Here is a 21019-nt window from a genome sequence, read left to right on the forward strand (position 1 = left end):
ACCTCAGTTCCCATGCCACATTTCCTTAGCCTCTTGAGAAAGTAGAGGTGTTGGTGGACTTTCTTAAATTTAGCATCGGCGTGAAGGGACCAGGACAGGTTGTTGGTGAGCTGGGCACCTAGAAGCCTGAAATTTGAAACTTGGATTTGCAGCCTGATTGCCAACTGGACCCAAAGTGTTAACTTGTCTTTCATGGTGTTTTTGCAAATTCTGATCTGAATTCACCATTTATTTATGGTAAGTAGCAGTTGCTTATTGAAAGGTTTTGCTTTCATATTCTAAGTGGCATTGCTATCCAGTGTTATAGGATCACACGCACAATTTTTCATGAATTCAACGAAATCACTCTCCTTGCCATATGAAATATTTAACACATAACTGATTCAGTACTTTAGCGTTAATGTTCCCCCATAAACTTCTCCAATATTTTCTCTGGCATTTCTGTTATCCATTTTCCATTCCATGTTTCAATTAAATGCTGTTTCAGTATGCTGTAAAGTAATTTACCGCTCCTGCATCTAGTCACTTCTAATTACTGATTCTGAACAGTCTACAGGCAATTTAACTTCACCACTAAGTTATAGATCAATATGTTTTAAATTGCACTGCAGATGTCACTGTAACAATGAAGCAGACTGATTTTGCCTCAGTACAGCAAGACTTTATTATGCTGCCTTATGCAAAATACATCACCAGCGAAACGGGGATGGAAATGGACTGAACATGGGCGAGGATGCTGAATGTGGGTGGGGAAATGAAACATTGGAGTGGATCAATGTGGGAGGGGGACTGAATGTGGGATCGGAATTAAAGATGGGAGCATCTCAATGTGGGAGGGGGGCTGAATGTGGGAAGGTCTCAACGTGGGAGGGGGCTGAATGTGGGAAGGTCTCAATGTGGGAGGAGGCTGAATGTGGGAGGGATACTGAATGTGGGAAGGTCTCAATGTGAGAGAGGACTGAATATGGGTTAGGCGACTGGATGTTGGAGGAGAACAGAACATCAGAGAGGAACTCAATGTAGGAGGAACTGAATGTGAAAGGGGAAATGAAAAAGGGAGGTGTCTGAAAAAGATATTTCCGCACAGAAAGTATGTCTCCACAAAGTATAAGAGTCACATTTGAATTGAGAAATACATATCTAAAACGATTACACAATTTTTCCCACATTTGTTCAATTTTGTTGTTCATAGGGCAATTATGTGTGCAATCTGTACTGACGATTATTGTAGTTTAATATTTACAGGTGAAATTGGTTTTATATATGGAATAATAAATGGTTGAGAGGAGACAGTGATTGAGTGATAAATAGAAAGAGTGGAATCTCACATTTAAAATCATGTGGACCCACTGCTATTTTCATTTTTGTAATATTTACTAACCAGTAGAATGTAAGAGCCAGTCAAAGATGACTCAAACTGCACAGCAAGAGGTGAGTGAAAGTCACCACAAACAAATATGAAGTATAGCACATAGGATGAAACAAAGAATGACATATGGGGTGGCATGGTGGCACAGTGATTAGCACTGCTGCCTCACAGTGCCAGGATCCCTGGATCAATTCTGGCCTCAGGTAACTGTTTCTGTGGAGTTTGCATGTTCTTCACGTGTCTGCGTGAATTTCCTCCAGGTGCTCCGGTTTCCTCCCACAGTTCAAAGATGTGCGGGTTAGGTTGATTGGTCATGCTAAATTGCGCCTTACTGTCAGGGGGATTAGTAAGGTAAATAGGTGGGGTTACGGGGATAGAGCCTAGCTGAGATTATTGTTGGTGCTGACTCAATGGGCCGAATGACCTTCTTATTCACCATAGGGATGCTATGATTCTATGTACTTACAATGATATTGATGTTGGAAGAGTGGAGTTAAAGAGATTTGCCAAACACTAAGCAACAGTGACCAACAACTGAAGGAAACGGCAGAGTCTAAGTTGGAGGATGCCACTTTGAAAGCCGGAAAACGCACATTTAGGGCTGTATCCTGTTTTGCCATCTAAACCTGAGTGATGATGCAGAGTGAGAAAGGAATGAGTGAAGATTAAAGGTTCAGAAACCTTGGGTTATTTGACCTCTAATAAAGCCAGATGATGGAACCTCAAATAAGCATTTATAATAGTAAAACAGATGGAAAAGTAAATCTGGAATATTACTTCAAACTAAACTACAAAAGCATATCAAGAGCCACAATTTCAAACTAGCAAAGGAGAGATCTATGTTTATCTATACAAAGAACCAGCTCTGACAAAGGGTCATCCAGACTCGAAACGTTGGCTCTATTCTCTCTCCACAGATGCTGTCAGACCTGCTGAGATTTTGCAGCATTTTTTGGTTTTGTGATGATATTATTGTACGTGGTGTGAACCTTTGGGTGTGACAGTGAGTGCAAAAACCATAGAATAATTCAATAATATTTAGATGCTGTGAGGAGGGAACTATAGGTTCTTCTGGTTGAATGGCATTTCTCATCTGTGTTCATGTTGTACCCTCTGCTGATGAGATAGTCTTGGATTGAGTTAGTTATTGGCTCCGTGCTGTTATCGAGAAATGTAAGTTACTTCAAACAATGTAGATGAAAAAGCTAAGATAGGCTTGTGAAAATTGTCATTTGTCTTTGGAACAGAGCAGATGACAGGGCGACATGATGGAAATGTTTGAAATGATAGAAACTGATTTTTTTGGTAATGTAGCAGTGAGGAACAAATAGCTACGAGATGAAGTAGAAGTGATTTGTAACATTAAATGGGAAACCTCATCATAAAGAGAGTTGTGAGGACGTGGAATTTCACTTTGGGACTCAGTGGTGAAGGCAGAAACTATGGCAACATTCAGGACTAGATTAGTGAAGTAGGTAAAGGAAAAGGAGATGATAACAAGTGGAAGCAGGCTAAGTAAAGGTGATTAGAGCTATTTACTCGTATGGAGGGTGCATACCAACACAGACTGTTAGGCTGCCATCACCCTTGAGAATGTACAGAATAACCCGAGTCATAGCATGGAAGGAGAATGATTGAAAGGAGATTATACCTTTTTTAAAATTCATTTACAGGATGTGGGTGTGACTGGCTGGTCCAACATTTATTGTCCATCCTCAAATGCCCTTCATTTCATAGGGCATTTGTGAGTCAACTGCATTGTTGTAGCTTTGGAGTCACATGCAGGCCAGACCAGGTAAGGATGGCAGATTTCCTTCCCTTAGTGACAACTCCACTACGTTACTGCCTCCCCAATATAACATGCATCACTGAAGTGTACCATTTGTGTCACCCAACAACATGGTAGAGAAATCATGACCCTTTTTTCTTTAAGCCAAAGTTTATTTAATGTTTAGAAACATCAAACACAAGCCCTGAGAAAGAAAAGATTGTGAAAATAAAGCATAGCTGCAGCAGGGAGAGGAAATATAGGTAGGTAGGTCGATAAGTAGATAGATAATTTTAAAAATGGATCAAAGGAACATGGAGAACAGGTGGGGAGGTGGATTTGAGACCAGAGAAAGATCAGCCATGATCTCATTGTAAGGCGGAGCAGGCTCGAAGGGCTGAATATGCTTCTCCTAATTCCTATGTTCCTGTGTTGTTCCTATGAATGTCAATGAAATTAAACAGTTGAAAGACTATTTGACTTCGCTCTTAGTGTCAGTATTCCCTAAATGGCTTCAATAATTAGCACAGATGTTAAATGTTGCTGTACTGTTGTCCAGATGTGTGATCTTCATAATATCACAATGGTGGGAGAGTGATCAAAATTTTGAGGGAAAAATAGAGGGTAATAAATTAACCAGGAAACAGTTTCTAATTCGTGCTTTTAAAAAATAGATATATTGGTTCACTAAAGGTATTGAAATGCGGTGCAATGCATCGCAGTGACATTGGTATGGCCATGACTAATATGGAGTAGGTCCCAGGTTCAGACTCTGCAGTGTGTTGAATTTGTTGATCTCAGACAAACCGATAATAGCAGGGCTACAACTGTTCCCAGTGGCTCCGTCCAAAGAAACAAAAAAAATGTTCCTGAATTGACTTCACTCCCAGTGATGCTCCCGGAAGAACTGTAAATGTCTTTATGTACAGAAAACCTTGTCAATCCATAAGTGGATAAGCAGACATTCACAGGCAGCCCACCGATAGATGCAAAGATTGGAAATCAATTGTTCGTTTTTGATCTACCGCTGATAGGTATGAGTAAATGCACAGCTGGCCTGAACCTTGATCTGAATTACGAGGCATATAATCACATCCCATCTGCCATCAAGTGAAGCATCTGAATTAAACAGAACACTTTTAAGAGCAGAAAGCACCGGTGTGAGATTAGTAGAGAAACCCCCGCATTTATGTAATCCATCATTTTAAATGTCTCAATGCCCTTTTTTGAAAATTAACAGGCGAAGAGTGTCAGACAAAGGCTTGATGATCATCCGCCAACATCACTGAGAGTAATTTCCAAGCTTTCCATTGAACCTCCGTCATCCCTGTTATAAAACGTCCCGCGGTTATTTGTATCTTCATTGTTGGGCAGACAGAATATCCTCACCTCCTCACAAGTACTTATTTCTTGTACAACTAACTTGTAAATAAAAAGTTATCTTTTATTGTAAAGGTAACATCGCAGCATGCGTAACTAAATTAGTGCACTAATTACTGGTCAATCATTTGGGGCAGCATGGTGGCACACAGAGTGGCACTGGTGGCACTGCTGCCTCACAGCGCCAGTGATCTGGGTTCAATTCCAGCCTTGGGTCTGTGCAGAGTCTACACATTCTCCCCATGTCTGCATGGGTTTCCTCCAGGTGCTCCGGTTTCCTCCCACAGTCCAAAGATGTGCAGGTTAGGCTAAATTGCCCCTTAGTGTCCGAAGATATGTAAGTTAGGGGGATTAGTGGGGTAAGTATGTGGGATTACAGGAATAGGGTTTGAGCAAGAGGCTCTTTCAGAGAGTTGGTGCAGACTCGATGGGCCGAATGGCCTACTTCTGCACTGAAGGGATTCTATGATTTATATGCAGCAGCAAGGAAAGGCCACTTTAAGCATAACATTTCTCAGAGTTCAGTTGTGTTAGTGGTTGTAAGATGGCAATTAAACAAATGCGGTCAAAACAATATCTTCTGTGTTATTTCAACTTTCAAATGCGACTGCTGCTTCATACACCATTAACAAGATGTTCATAGGTATTTAGTATCGCTCTGTTCATTTGTTAAAAGTATTTTGAATGTGATTGAGGAACTAATAGTTTCCCCCTAAAAACTTTTTCCAAAGTAGTGCAACTCCAAATGCCCCGTCGCGTTTACCAGGAAGTTGGGACATCGTTTTATTAACGAGCTAAAATGCAGCAGAATTTTTCTCATTGACTCAGACAGCGAGAGAGTCAATCGCTGGAATTCTCCGCCCTCACCCGCGGCTGGGATTTTCCAGCTCCGCTGCAGTGAATGGAGCTTTGGCTGAGCGCCAAATTACTCCGTTCTCGCTAGCAACGGGGCAGATACGGACGAGGTGGGAGAATCCCGCCCGTTATCTGGATTTTATTTGCAAAAATATCCTTTATTGGTAAATTTTGGTAAAAATATTACATTACAGGCAGAACTTTACCAAAAAAAAAATGGCAAAGTGTCAGGGTCTGTTTGGAAACCGGTGTGTTTCTCTCCAGACAAACTGGCAGGTTTTCTCCGCAGATCTTCTAACACTTAGTCAAATAAAACAGGGGGGCCTGTTCCACACCCTCATTTTGAGAGGCAGGGGCTAAAGACAGTGGCAAAGCCCGGCTGAACTGAAATCGGGTTGTTGTTTTTAAAGGGTGCTTCATCATAGCAAAAATTAATCTCCACCCAACCCCGCCACGGAGGGGGGTCTTCTCCCCCCCCCTCCATCCAACCCCAATGATCAGAGCCAGCATCCCCTCTCGTTTCCCCATGAACATCGCCAGCATCAGACCTTTTCACCCCACCCCCCCACACAATTAACCATCGCCAACATCCCCAGTTCCCTAATCTGCTCCCCCCCCAGCTACCACCACAAATTAATGAGTCCCTTCCCCATGAGGCTCCCACTCGGGTCTGACCCGGCACCTCCCCCCGCACACATTAGCACTATCTGGCCATGTCCCTCTTCCTCAGGGGCTATACTCACCTCTGCAGCCACAGGGAGGAATCCCCACGACAGGTTCACATCTGGGTTAACCTGTTATAAACTGTGCCGACAAGTCATCATATCAGCGAGGTACGAAAAGGGGTCAATACATGGCGATGGGAGGTCATTAATTGTATTTAAATTTATTAAAATCAGATTCATGTCCGTTATGGTGCGGGCTCAAGATCGCCCCCTTAAGTTCAGATTTAACATTACATAAAGTGCAACACGGGGGATCTGCTTCTTTCAATCTAGTACATGATGTACACAATTACATTTCATGTCAAACAATATCTGGAGCCTGCAGCCAAAGGACTCTTACACAATGACAGAACCAGTGGGCTAGACCTTTCTTGTCCCAAAAACTGTTGCCAATCGATGTGTTTTGAACAAAAATGGAGTCCTGCAGGACAAACAGCCAACACAAACTTCCCATAGATGGCAAGAGGTTTGGATCAAATTTGAGTTGTGATCCCACAGGTGTGTCTGCTGCCGTTGGGGTCGCCATTGACAGCCACAAGGCATATTTGTTTTTCCTGTGCCCCTTTAGTTTTGTCAGATCAGGGAGGTTTTCAAAGGCTTCTGAAAACCGACCTTGGTTAACAGCTCATGAATGTTGGTGGAAGCCTGCTGAGAAGACAGGAACATCCTGACCGCTATGTGGTAATGGTTCAACACCTTCAAATGTCATTATTAGATAGTGCATTGTGAGTTAGATGTGCTTTTACTGCAGAGATTGACTTTAAGGACCGTCCAGAAAATGTAAGTTGACCATTACATTGACCAGCACCATGTAAGTGCTGAGATAAACTAGAGTTCTTTTCCCATTGGGAAATTAACAACTGTGCATTCAAAACTGAACAGTGCAGTGCATGGGAATTCTATTATAATGTCATGAGATAATGTGATTTAAATGTCCACAGATCTTTAAATTTGAACAGAAAAACTGTCAGTTTTCACTTAGAGAAAGAAAAGAATAGACACATGCTCCTGCATTGCTTTGATTGACAGGACATTTGGTGTAGCTTAGAAAACATAGACCATCTGCTTCTGCGGTTTCAATAGATTCAATTCTTTGCATCCCAAGAGTTTGTTTTAGTAGCTGGGGCCATTATTAATGCTTGCCTTAGTTTCAAAAGTGACAGACCACTTAGCTCAGTGGTGATTGTGCTTATAGTTTGACAGTTTTAAGAGATTATTAAAGGTTAGATGTCTTTGACATGAGTTCTGAGTAGATTCTTTTTGTTTTTACAATGAATAATCACTTCAGGAGATTTACATTTTTTTAAATTGGGTCACATTTTTTTAATATGAGTGGTTATGTTTATCAGTGGAAGCTTTATTAGAATTAGAATTTTAGAGGAATACTTTTTTCGATATCCATTTTAAAGGATTCCCATTAGATCCCTGTACATTCAAAACTACCAGCATTTTTAGGACAAACTGACTTTTAGGCTACCTTGCTGAGAAAGTTGAAATGGAGAACACATTTCACTGTCTCCGACAGTAAGGCATTCCAGCACCGATCCCAGTCTGAAATATTCTCATTAACATAATACTTGAGATGAAGTGACTGAATGAAGTGGCTAAACTCTCAAAGCTTGCTTAAAAATTCATTTGGTGTACATCTTGTGTAAATACTGGAAAGAAAATGCCACAGGCAATGTTTTGATTTTATATGGGGGTGCACACCCCACCACTGGGGGTATACACAATGCCAATCACTGGGGCTTGTGCCATCAGGCAGGCCTGGGATCAGGCCTGGGATCAGTGCCCCTCTCTTGCCTCTTGCTCACAAACGAGCGAGCAACAGACACTGGGTTCAGGGGCAGAATTCCAGCACTTGGAATACAAATACCTGGTGCGAGAAACTGAGACCATTTGTTTTGTCAATCAGTTACATTCATAGAATCATAGAATCCCTACAGTGCAGGAGGAGGCCATTTGGCCCATTATGTCTGCACTGACTCTCTGACTGAGTATCTTACCCAGTTATTGTACCCCAACCTATTCCCGTAAACACACACATTTACCATGGTTAATCCCCCTAACCTGCGCATCTTGGGATACTAAGGGGCAATTTAGCCTGGCCAATCCATCTAACCCACACATCTTTGGACTGTGGGATGAAACTAGAGCACCCGGAGGAAATCCACGCAGACACGGGAAGAATGTGCAAACTCCACACCCGAGGCTGGAATTGAACCCAGATCCTTTTTCACTGTGCATCATCACTCAGGTTTAGATGGCAAAACAGGGTACAGTCCTCTAGGTATGTTTTCTCCAGAGCACCATATGGTTTCAAAAGTGGCATCCTCCAACTTACACACTGCTGTTCCCTTCACTTGTTGGTCACTGTTGCTTAGTGCTAAGCAAGTCTCTTTAACTCCACTCTTCCGACAGGAATATTATTGAAAGTGCATAGAATCATAGCATCCCTACGGTGCAGAAGGAGGCCATTTGGCCCATCGAGCCTGCACTGACAACAATCCCGCCCAGGCCCGATCCCCATAACCCCACATATTTACCCTGCTGGTCTCCCTGACAATAAGGGACAATTTAGCATTGTCAATCAATCTAACCCGCACATCTTTGGAGTGTGGAAGGGAATCAGAGCATCCGGAGGAAACCCATGCAGATACGGGGAGAACGTGCAAACTCCACGCAGACAGTGACCCAAGGCTGGAATTGAACCCGGGTCCCTGGCACTGTGAGGCAGCAGTGCTAACCATTGTGCCACAGGGTGATGCAGTCCACATCCACCCTTGGCTGCGGCTCTTGCCCTTCCAATGCAGGAGCAGCTTGGCAGAGGTCTTCAATGTGCTATTTTCAGAGCACGCTCTCCCTCTTGAGGAAATTGAAATGTCTTCACTCGAGCTTGCAGAGTGGAAATGCGGTTAAGTCTTGTGAGGTTTGAAGTTTCTCATTTTCTCCCTTTACAACTTCCTCTGATTTATTACAACAGATTTAGTATTGTTCCTGTTTTATTTGTGCATGAGAGTTTAGCCATAATGAGTGGATCATTACTGTTAGACCAGTGTTCCTTTATTCCGCCCCTGCTCACACCTCATTTCTTTGATTAATTGCTCATTGGCTAATGAACTAATTGCTGCCATAAGTCATGTTCTGATCCCTGTACATTGAAGTTATTCATTGAGTCTTTACATTTCTTAATTATTAGCCTTCTGCATGATTTATAAAATCATTTTCTCTGTTTTGACCACTAAAGCCAAATACCATTAATGTATGCATTGAAAGATAGAAAATAGAATACCCCTGGAATACTCTTAAACTATACTTTCAGCTCAATTATCTACCTCCTCTCTGAATTACTTTTTCATTTGAACTGGCCAAATGCACACTATTTCACAACAAAATAAATCCAAAATCAAAGGTCAATTGCCTCTCGATGGTGTGTGGCCCTGGGCTAGACTCCTGTCCTGTGGTGTCATGGTGTGGCGTAAGACAGTGTGAATGAGATTGTGAGTGAGAGAGTGAGTGTGAGTGAGACAGAGAGAGTATGAGTGAGAGTGATAATGAGTGAGAGAGTGTGACTGAGAGAGAGAGTAGGTGAGAGAGTGAGTGAGAGTGAGAGAGAGTGATAGTGAGTGAGAGAGTGAGTGAGAGAGAGAGTAGGTGAGAGAGTAAATGAGGGTGAGAGAGAGTGAGTGAGAGAATGAGTGAGAGAGAGCGATAGTGAGTGAGAGAGAGTGAGTATGAGTGAGAGAGAATATGAGTGGGTGAGTGTGTGAAAGTGAGAGAGAGTGATAGTGAGCGAGTGAGAGTGTGTGAGTGAGAGAGCGTGAGTGAAAGTGAGAGAAAGTGGGTGTACGTGAGAGGGTGGGTGTGGTGAGAGAGAGTGAGTGAGGGAGAGTGAGTGTGTGAGAGAGAGTGAGAGTGAGTGTGAGTGAAAGAGAATGAGTGAGGCAGAGTGAGTGTGAGTGAGAGAGAGTGAGAGTGAGTGTGAGTGTGAGTGAAAGAGAGTGAGTGTGTGAAAGAGAGTAAGTGAGAAAGGGTGAGTGTGAGTGAGAGAGAGTGAGTGAGAGAGGGTGAGTGTGAGTTAGAGAGAGTGGGTGTAAGTGAGAGAAAGTGAGCGTGGGTGACAGAGTGCGAGCATGCGAATCTTGCGATGGGAGTGACACACACTTACACCACAGGCACATACATACACACTTGTAGCTAATATCCAGAAATCTATCAATTTCTGCCTTGAACAAACTCAATATTGAGCGTCCACAGCACAGCAGGGAAGAGAATTCCAAAGGTTTACCACCTTCTGAGTGAAGAAATTCATTTTTATCTCAGTCTTAAATGGCTTATTCTGAAACTGTGTCCTTTGATTCTAGAATCAACAGCCAGGGGACACTTCCTATTTGGAGGAGGTATATTTTAAACACAGACCTAGGCACCATCTTTAAATCTCTTTGGAGCCAGCCTTGCTGGTTCTATCAGGCCCCGCCCTGCCAGAGTGATGGCATAAACCATGTCCCCAGATGCACTAAGTGCCAGAAAATCTGGTTTGAAAACTCAGCTGTATTTCTGGAGACACACTCCAGTATTCAGTCAGATTCTGACACTCTGACAAACATTGGGAAAATTCCACCCATTATGGAAAGAGATTGACAATAATAGAATTCCTACAGTGCAGGAGGCCAATCGGCCCATCAAGTCTGCACCGACTCTCCAAAAGAACATCTCACTAAGGTCCAAACCCCTGCCCTATCTTTAAATTTAACATGGCCAATAAACCTAATCTACACATCCTGGGACACTAAGGGACAATTTAGCCTGGCCAATCCACCTAACCTTCATTGGAGTGTGGGAGCACCTGGAGGAAATGCACGCAGACATGTGGAGAGCATGCAAACTCCACACAGATAGTCACCCAAGGCCAGAATTGAACCCAGGTCCTTGGTGCTGTAAGGCAGCAGTGCTAACCACTGTGCCATCATGCTGCCCCATTCTTAAGAACAGAAAACTGGTAAGTAATGTGTTGCCAGCAAATGGTTCCAAAATATTTCATTCCTAAAATGGGGGAGTGTGGGTGTGCCTGGGATACGGGAGACGGTCAAAGTCTAACTATAGGTGTCAAGTAGATTTGAAAGGTTTTGATATACTTTATGATTTATGTGCATTACAGATGGATAAATATAGTTTGAAATTTAAGTCAAGGTGCTCCCTTATCTGATTTTTTGCACAGAAGCCTGTTTGTGTGACATTACCCTATCTATTATTTTAATAGTAGATATTTAAATAGGTTTACACCTCTATTAAGATATGCGTCAATTAATGTAATTGAATTCATAAAGTGTTGGCACATTATTATCGCAAACATCAATCATTAGATTTTAATTTTAACAGTTTCCAAAGGAGGACTTTGTAAACCAATCACATTCACACTTCAGCAACTCCAAATAGATGTATTTCGGCCCAATCAAAAATCTGGGCTGGAATTTTCCTGCCGTTTCCCCCCCTCCCCCCTGCCCCAACACTGCCCTGCAAGTGAAAATGGAGGATTTGGCGCTTAGCCAGATCTCTGTTCACTGCAGCAGGACCGGGAAAGCCCACTGGTGTGAACAGCCGCAGGATTCCAGCCCTGATGTTTAATAGGGTGGATTGATATGATCGCTCTCTTATGTGGATTGTCCTGAAGGCTTTCCAACCAAATCTATTTCTTTTCAAATCTCAATGGAAATATCTTTGGCAAAGCCAACATTAAATTCCTTTTGGCGCAACTCAGTGGCGAGCTGGGGCACTACAGGGGGCAGTTAAGTGTTAACTGTCTTGCTGAGGCATTGCAGTCACATGTAGGTCAGACCAGGCGAGTATGGCAGATTCCCTCCTCTCAAGGACTTTAGTGAACAAGTTGTGCTTTGCAACAATTGACAGCTTCATGGTCACATTTTACCAACACCTGCTGTTTTAGTTCTTTTTTTCTCTTGTGTGGCAAGGTGGCACAGTGGTTAGCACTGCTGCCTCACAGCGCCAGGAAACCAGGTTCAATCCCAGCCTTGGGTTACTGTCTGTGTGGAGTTTGCACATTCTCTGCGTGGGTTTCCTCTGGGTGCTCCGGTTTCCTCCCACACTCCAAAGATGTGCAGGTTAGGTGGATTGGCCATGCTAAATTGACCATTAGTGTCAAAGGAACTAGCAGGGTAAATACGTGGGGTTACGGGGATAGCACCTGGATGGGACTGTGATTGGTGTATGCTCGATAAGCCAAATGGCCTCCTACTGCACTGTAGGGATTCTGTGATTGTGGTTGAATTAAAATTGAAATTTGAAGCTTTTAATCCTTAACTTCCCATTTGATCCAAACTTATTTGGGGAAATTACAATTATCTCTCGAATTCACACTCTCCTAATTACTAGTTCAATAATATAACCACTGTACTATTGGATTTTCTTTTGTTTAAAACACATTTATTTACATGCTGGTTATTTACAAAGGTGAAATAAGACCAATATATAGAATTATTCATTTGACCATGCTTGGCAACGTGTTCTTAGCTTCAAACACATACCAGTTGTAACCAATTACCAAGAACAATCCCCACGGACAAAACAATCGTATTTGTAGCATTGCATATCCCAGCATTTGGTGATTTGCACTGCAGCTTAACAGAGAGGTCACGTTGAGCTGAGCCACTTCAATTTGTTATTGCAGATACAATTTACTGAAACCTGCCAACAGGTAAAACTACTTCAATCAGGCCTCATCTTTGGTCCATTCCCTTCTAAAGGGAATTTTGATTCCCAATTGTTAGCACTGCTGCTTCACAGCACCAGGGGCCTGGGTTTAATTCAGGCCTTGGGTGACTGTCGGTGCGGGGTTTGCACATTCTCCCCGTGTCTGCGTGGGTTTCCTCCGAGTGTTCTGGTTTCCTCCCAAAGTCCAAAGCAGTGCGGGTTAGCTGGATTGGCCATGCTAAATTGCCCCTTAATGTCAGGGGGATTAGCAGGGTAAATACTTGGGGTTAAGGGGATAGGGCCTGGGTGGGATTGTTGTCGGTGCAGGCTTAATGGGCTGAGTGGCCTCCTTCTGCACTGTAAGGGATTCTAGGATTCTATTCTACGATAAAAGAACAGCAAATTTGAATTTGGGTTTATGGATTGTGCTGGGCAATTTGGCTTAAAGCACAGTCAATGCTTTTCTTTAAGTATGTATTTGATTGACCTCAATACGTTGGGATCATTGTTTTGGACATTGCCTGGCAGAAGGAGTGTCACATCATGCATTTTTAAGGACATTTTCCCCGAAACCCTCCAACCTCAGTTGCGGCTGGGATTCTCCGGTCCGCTGCAGTGAATGCAGTTTTGGCTGAGCGCCAAGTTCACCGTTCACGCTGGCAGCAGGGGTGGCCACAGATGATATCGGAAAATCTCGCCCTTTAATTTTATTTGAAGAACTCTTGAGTATTAACTTTGTTTAAAAATTAACACTGCTTGTGAAAACCTAAATGTATTAATTGATATATATATAAATCATATATAGCAAGGCAATATCTCCAGGATATTGTCTCAGTTTAAAATATATTGCTTTCCGTAGGCTCCAGTCCGTATTAGCCCTCTTAAATAATGCATGCCTGGATCACTTCTAAATAGTGATTCGGAAACCATCACAATGAGTTCACGTTCTGTAGTTGTGATTAAAATTACTTTCTGTGAGCTGAATTTTATGGCCCTATCACGGAAGGTGTGGGGTTGGAAAATGCGGCGAGCCAAAGATCCATTGACTTCGGTGAGAATGGAAAATACCATTGGCGCAAAATTCCACCCTCTAATTTTCCAATTCTGTCCTCTTGTACATCCCCAATTTTCATCACATCAACTGAATAATGCTACTAAATAGCCTATGTATACTCTTTGCTAATCCAAGGACAGTCCACAGACACTTCATGTGTGCTTTATACAGTCAGCACTGAATTATACAATTATTGACGCGGGGACAGACTGTTCCAATTTACAACGTTGCCATGGTGCTGTTTCACACCAGCATTACGGGGAAAATAGCACATACGAGCCCAATCTTTCCTGTTTGAGGTCCATGGCAGTGCAGGTCACGCTGACTCTTCTGCTTGACCTGGCCTGAACCCAAATTGCGGCCTCTATCTCTCTCACTGTCATCCAGCTGAAGATAAAAAGCTAGATCGCAATTCAGTGCACCACATTTAAGTGACATTGATGATGTGGTGTTTATTGAGAAATCCATACGGCAACCTGGCAGCAGCCAGTAATTCCCTCATGAAACACTCTCCTGATAGATTTGCGATCAGCAAGACAGCATTGCCATCTGCAATGTCGAATAAACCATTGGAAACTGAGGATGAAATGTCTGGGCATCAAACCCTCCATCCCCGAGAGAGACTTCATTTATTTTGACTTAAATTTCCACCCCTCCTTCACCTTTTTATGCTCCACCTTCGATTCTTCCTACAACATTCCTGGACTTTTCTCTCTTCATTTCTAGCGCTAAGCTATCCACTGACATCTATTACAAGTGCAGGCATTTTTAAGATTTGCTTCCCAGTTACATCAGCCACCTTTCAAACATGACCTTCCAAATTGCCTTCCTCTTTCCTCTTGTCAAGGATTCCCCTTCGCCAGGGTAAGGGTGGCAGATTTCCTTCACTGGACATTAGTGAACCAGATGGGTTTCTACGACAACAGCAATGGTTTCATGGTTGTCATTAGACTTTCAATTCCAGATGTTTACTAACTTTATTAACTTCAAATTTCATCATATGGGGATTCAAACCCAGGTCCCCAGCACAGTACCCTGTGTCTCTGGATTACTAGCCCAGTGTCAATAACACTACACTATTGCCTCCCATCAAACAATTCAGTTCTTTTGGCATTGATCAAATTTTCTTCTCCCACTAGATTCCTACAGGCAATGGAGCTTTCTCTATTCTGCCATTCCTTTCGTTGTATTTATCCATCCTTGTTCACCTCATTCACTTGTTTACTGTCCCATTTATGCCTTTTGTTTATTTGATTTCCTGCATCCTTTGGTCCCTTGTGCATATCATTTCTGCTCTTTAACCTCTTCTGGTCATGACTTAACAGTTTAAAGCTGGAGTACTGTGATAATTCTGGGCACCACACTTTTACAGGAATGTGAATGCTTCAAAGACGATACAGAAGAGATTTACTAGAACGGTTCCAGGCATTAAAGATTAAAGTTAGGTAGATACAGTGGAGAAACTGAGCCTGTTCTCCCTAAGACAGGGAAGCTATGAGAGGATTTGACAGACATGTTTAAAATTATGAAAAGTCTCGATAGAGTAAATAAAGAGGACCTATTTCCCATGGCTGAAGATTCAGCAATGAGAGGACACTAATTTAAGGCAATTAACAAAGGATTGGATTTTCTGGCCCCGTCCATCGCCAGGATCATCCAGTCCCACCAAAAGTGAATGGATTTATGGCTAGGCCGCCAATTCCCCTGAGGCAGTCCCACCGCGACGGGGCTGGAAAACTCAGAACTAGAGGTGACATGAGGAAAAATGTTTTCATACAATGAGCCATTAAAGAAACATCAGTGAAACATGGAGACCAAGAGTAGCAGGAATACTTTTCTGAACTGGTCTTGTATACCTTAAAATTGAACTCCAATATCACTGACTCTTTGCTGGGATTTGAACATTTTGAATTGGTTTTCCGAAGGTATTCCTGATATGGTGCTGAATACAGATTCATCAGTAACTGAACGAGAATTGGAAAACTACTTAAAAGGTGAAAAGTTGTAGGGACAGAGAGAATGGGGTGGGGGTGGGGGGTGGGGAGAGCGGGACTAATTGGATTGTCCTTCGAAAGGACTGGCTCAGACTTGATGCAAGTGGCCTCCTTCAGTGCTGTACTGTTAGATGGTTCTATGTTGTTCTTCTGTGTTGCTCATTCTGAGTGGTGTGTGCGTGTGTGTCTTTCTGTTTAAATGCAGTTTTTCTATAATATTCTTCAGTTCTGAGGAGGGAGCAGAGGGGGCGGTGCCCCTCGGGCAGTGCCCACCAGGCATGCGGCAGTGCCAAGGGGGCAGGGCCTGAGGGGCGGAGCTAACTGGGAGGGGGCAGGGCAACCGTGATCGGGGAAACTCTGCGCCCTCTGAGCCGGCGATCGGACGGTCTGTATTCAGGGTGGGAGAGGGGAGGATTGGCCACAGATCCCCGCAATCCCCTGCTGGAGGGAAACAGATATTACATTATTTTTTTCACAGAACAAGGTAAAATTCAATTTTTTACTCACCCCATAAAAAGCGCGATTCTCTCCCATTTTCATGCTCACCCGGCACTTAGACTCCCTTTATGGTAAAATTGCCTCTGGAGTCACCCAACACACTTGTGAGAAAAGTTATAGCTCATGGAATAATGGGGACAGTAGCAAAGTGGATGCAATATTAGCTGTACAAAAGGAAACAGAGTAATGGTTAATGGATATTTTTCAGGCTGGAGGAAGGTTTGTGGTATAATTTCCCAGGGGTCAGTTTTGGATCCTTGCTTTTCCCAGCATATATGAATGATCTAGGTGCAGGGGACAGTTTCAAAGTTTGCAAATGATACAAAACTTTGAAGTATTGTAAATTTTGAGTCGGACAGTGTAAAACTCCAAAAGGGCACAGACAAGTTGATGGAGTGGACACATAGGTGGCAAGTGATGTTCAATGCAGAGAAGTGTGAAGTGATGCATTTTGGCAGGAAGAATATGGAGAGACAACATAAAATAAGGGGTACAATTTGTAAGCTGGTGTAGAAGGAGACGGACCTGGATGTACATGTGCATGGATCATTGAAGGTGGCAGGGCAGGCAGAGAGAGCAATTAATAAAACTTACAGTATTCTAGGCTTTATTAATAGGGGCATAGAGTACAAGAGCAAGGAGATTATGCTGAACTTATACAACTCACTAGGTAGACCTCAGCTGGAATATTGTGTACAGTTCTGGATGCCACACCAAAGGAAGGATGTGAATTGGAGGGAGTGCAAAAGAGATTAACAAGAATGGTTCCAGAGAGGAGAAACTTCAGTTATGAGGAAAGATTGGAGAGGTTGAGACTATTCTCCTTGGAGAGAAGAAGGCTAGGAGGAGACTTGATAAAGATGTTCAAAATCATGAGGGGGCTGGCAGAGTAGATTGGGAGAACCTGTTCCCACTCATAGAAGGACCAAGAAAGAAAGGGCAATGAATTAAAGTGATTTGCAAAAGAAGCAAATGTGATACGAGGAAAATCTTTGGGTTTGAAAAGCACTGCCTGGAAATATAGTGGAGACAGGTTCAATCAAGGAATTCAAGAGGATATTGGATGATTATTTGAGTAGAAAAATTGTGCAAGGGTAGAGGAAAAAGGCAGGAGAATGGCACTAAGCCATAATGTTCATTTGGAGAGCAGGTGCGGACACGATGGGCCAAATTCTCTTTAAAAAGGGAATTTTTTAATATTATATAAACCAACAGGAGCAGGTTACAATTTAGTTACATATAAAGCACCTTTATCTAGCTTCCAGAAGCTTTACTGCATTTTGTCCTTGCATGACACCGAACATCATGTGATAACTGAAACCTTTCCTAACTTCCAATTTGCTAGGTAACCTACAGGAAAGTAAATGTTGTTATCAGCGTTAAGCAACTCCCTCATACAGCTGAATTATTTACAGAATACAAGATTAACCAAGCTTCGTACAATAGGTAAACCTAACACTAAGCAGCTTTGGTCTTGGCACACACTGCCTGTTCTGCAGTTCTGACAAATGTCCCCACTATGACCCCTAGTTCTGGACTCCCCCATCATCGGGAACATTCTTTATGAATCTACCCTATCCAATCCTGTTAGAATTTTATAAGTTTCTATGAGATCCCCTCTCACTCTTCTAAACTCCAGTGAATATAACCCTGACCGATTTAGTCTCTCCTTATATGACAGACCTGCCATCCCAGGAATCAGCCTGGTAAACCTTAGCTGATGTGAAGCATCACATTGAAGGGCTACAGCAGTACTTTTGCATTAAAGTAACAAGATCCAGAGTGTTCACTTTCTTCACAGTGTGAACAAAAACAGTTCTTTTTCTATTTTTAAATGTCACACATACTGTTTATGAATCTTTGTGTGGTACAACTCCAGCGAGTTTGTCTCTCTTCAGATACCATTGTAACAGCCTCAGCCGATGTTACTCCTGGTCAGTAAAAGATAGAAACATAGAAGCATAGAAATATAGAAACTAGAAGCAGGAGTAGGCCATTCAGCCCTTCAACCCTGCTCTGCCAATCATCTTGATCATGTCTGAATATCAAATTCAATATCCTGATCCTCCCTTCCTCCCATATCCCCTTAGCCCCAAGAGCTATATCTAATTTCTTCTTGAAATCAGACAACATCTTGGCCTCAGCTACATTCTGTGGTAGTGAATTCCACACATTCACCACCCTCCGGGTGAAGAAATTTCCCCTCACCTCAGTTCGAAAAGGTTTACCCCTTATCCTCAAACTATGACCCCTAGTTCTGGACTCCCCCACTATCAGGAACATTCTTTCTGAATCTACCCTGTCTAACGCTGTTAGAATTTTATAGGCTTCTATGAGATTCCCTCTCACTTTTCTAAACTCCAGTGAATATAATCCTAAGTGATTTAGTCTCTCCTTATATGACAGACCTGCCATGCCAGGAATCAGCCTGGTAAACCTTCTCTGTACTCCTTCGATAGCAAGGATATCCTTCCTCAGATAAGGACATAGAATGTAACGACATAGAATGGAACCCTGGCTCAATAGACTATAACTTTTATTTGTTGCTTAGAGATATTGGATGAACAGAGTCACAGGACTGCCGATTAACTTTTATCAAAAGAATAAAGCATTTATTAAACATGAAAATATTGACTATAATACTCCTTCACCCCACCTATATCTTCACAGATGTATAACACAAGTTACAAAGTATATCTGATATATAATGTTCTCAGTATGTACACAGTCCCCATGAACCAACAGACCAACTGTGGTCAGACATAACCCATTCTGAAACCAAGTGACAGGTGTCACCCAATGCAACTCCTGTGGATTTCTTATCAAATCCCCCAGATTCTCATCATACTATAAGCCAACAAGTCTCCCTGGAATTCCAACTTCAACATGACTGTTTCCAAACTTCTCTCAGGTGCCTTCACCAAGGATCGTTTCCAAGATTTCCAGCTCTCCTTTCCGTATTCCTCTGCCTTGAATTGCCACGTGCATTCATGCATCCATACAACTTATGTACCCAGTTACGCCAACAGAACACTACTGCTTCACAGGCTATGCCAAGGTCACCAATCTTGGGCTTACTTCAGATGTCTGGCTTCTTGCTAGCCAACCTCACCAGGCCTTCACCTTTCAGCTCTGCCTTTAACTGGGAGCCTCTCTCGACTCCTTTCTTTAACTTTAGGAAACAACACCTTGTTCAATTTCCAGTTCCTTTGATTTCAAGTTCTCATGAGACTTCTCTTTCGCTCCCTCATTTCTAAAACTATGTATTCTTTAGCTTTTGGGACTTTCTTACTGCCCTTTACTCCATTATCCTGAATCTTTGCTGGCAATTCCTGTGAGAGCTTGCTCTCAGAGCTCTGGTTCCAGCTGCTACTGGGTCCAGCTTAACTCTAAACGATAATGTTCTTCTAACCTAAAGTGGTCCCTGGTTGCTAAGAAACAACCTAATCTTTCTTTAAGCTCCATTTGTTGTTACACCACAAACCCTTAATTACAGTGTAGGCAAGTTTGAAATGAAAACAAAACCCAAGTAAAGGTAAGCACTTTTGTTTAACGTGAATCTGTCTAAAGGTTTAACCTTTTCTTACACAAAATTAAACGTATTTCAAGATATATCTAGTTTCTAATACCCACCAATACAAATATTGACCACTTAAAACTACCACTGCTTCCTGACACCATGCTCTGAAAGGGCGTTAGCGACCATGGACTTCAGGTATTGGTTCATGGATATACTTGGCAAGGTACTGCAGTGGTGTGCTGTTTCCTTCTGTCGGTGGCTGACCAGGAGACTCTCTCGGTCTTACTTCCTGCTATGGGCATATCAGAAGGATTTACAGATTGATTATCAACCTGTTTGGTCATGTTAAAAACACACCTTCCATGGGCAACCAGTCATAGACTTGAAACTGGAGCTTCTGATCAAGAGGTAGGGATGCCCACATGAATCCTCCCAACCCATCCCCAGCCCCACTCTGGCCCCACCATCCCTTTAGCATGTTTACTCTATGCAAACTGCCACAGTCTACCAACGTCCTATTACAACGTTAGCTAAAATCGAACTTTATTTGGAAATGTTACGTCCAGGATCTCCTGGTTGTTCAAGAAAAAGTAGCACAGCCAAAAACTGAAATGTTAAATTGATTAGAATTCTACTTTGCAGTGTCACAATGGACATGTTACCATGCATGTGATCTCATTTAAAATAATGAGATGAATTCCTCCAGGTCCAGGAATTTCATGTGTAACACATGTAACTTTAGTGCAAAAATTATGGCCTTGAAATACCTTAAGACATGGAGAACATGCCCCTGTCTACATCAACGGGGATGAAGTAGAAAGTGTCGAGAGCTTCAAGTTTTTAGGTGCCCAGGTCACCAACAACCTGTCCTGCTCTCCCCATGCCGACACGATAGTTACGAAAGCCCCACCAACCCCTCCACTTTCTCAGAAGACTAAAGAGATTTGGCATGTCAGCTCCGACTCTCACCAACTTTTACAGATGCACTATAGGAAGCATTCTTTCTGGTTGTATCACAGCTTGGTATGGCTCCTGCTCTGCCCAAGACCGCAAGGAACTACAAAAGGTCGTGAATGTAGCCCAACCCATCAGGAAAACGAACCTCCCATCCATTGACTCTGTCTACACTTCCCGCTGCCTCGGCAAAG

This window comes from Mustelus asterias, chromosome 11 (genome assembly GCF_964213995.1).
Source record: "Mustelus asterias chromosome 11, sMusAst1.hap1.1, whole genome shotgun sequence".
Classification (NCBI taxonomy): Eukaryota; Metazoa; Chordata; class Chondrichthyes; order Carcharhiniformes; family Triakidae; genus Mustelus; species Mustelus asterias.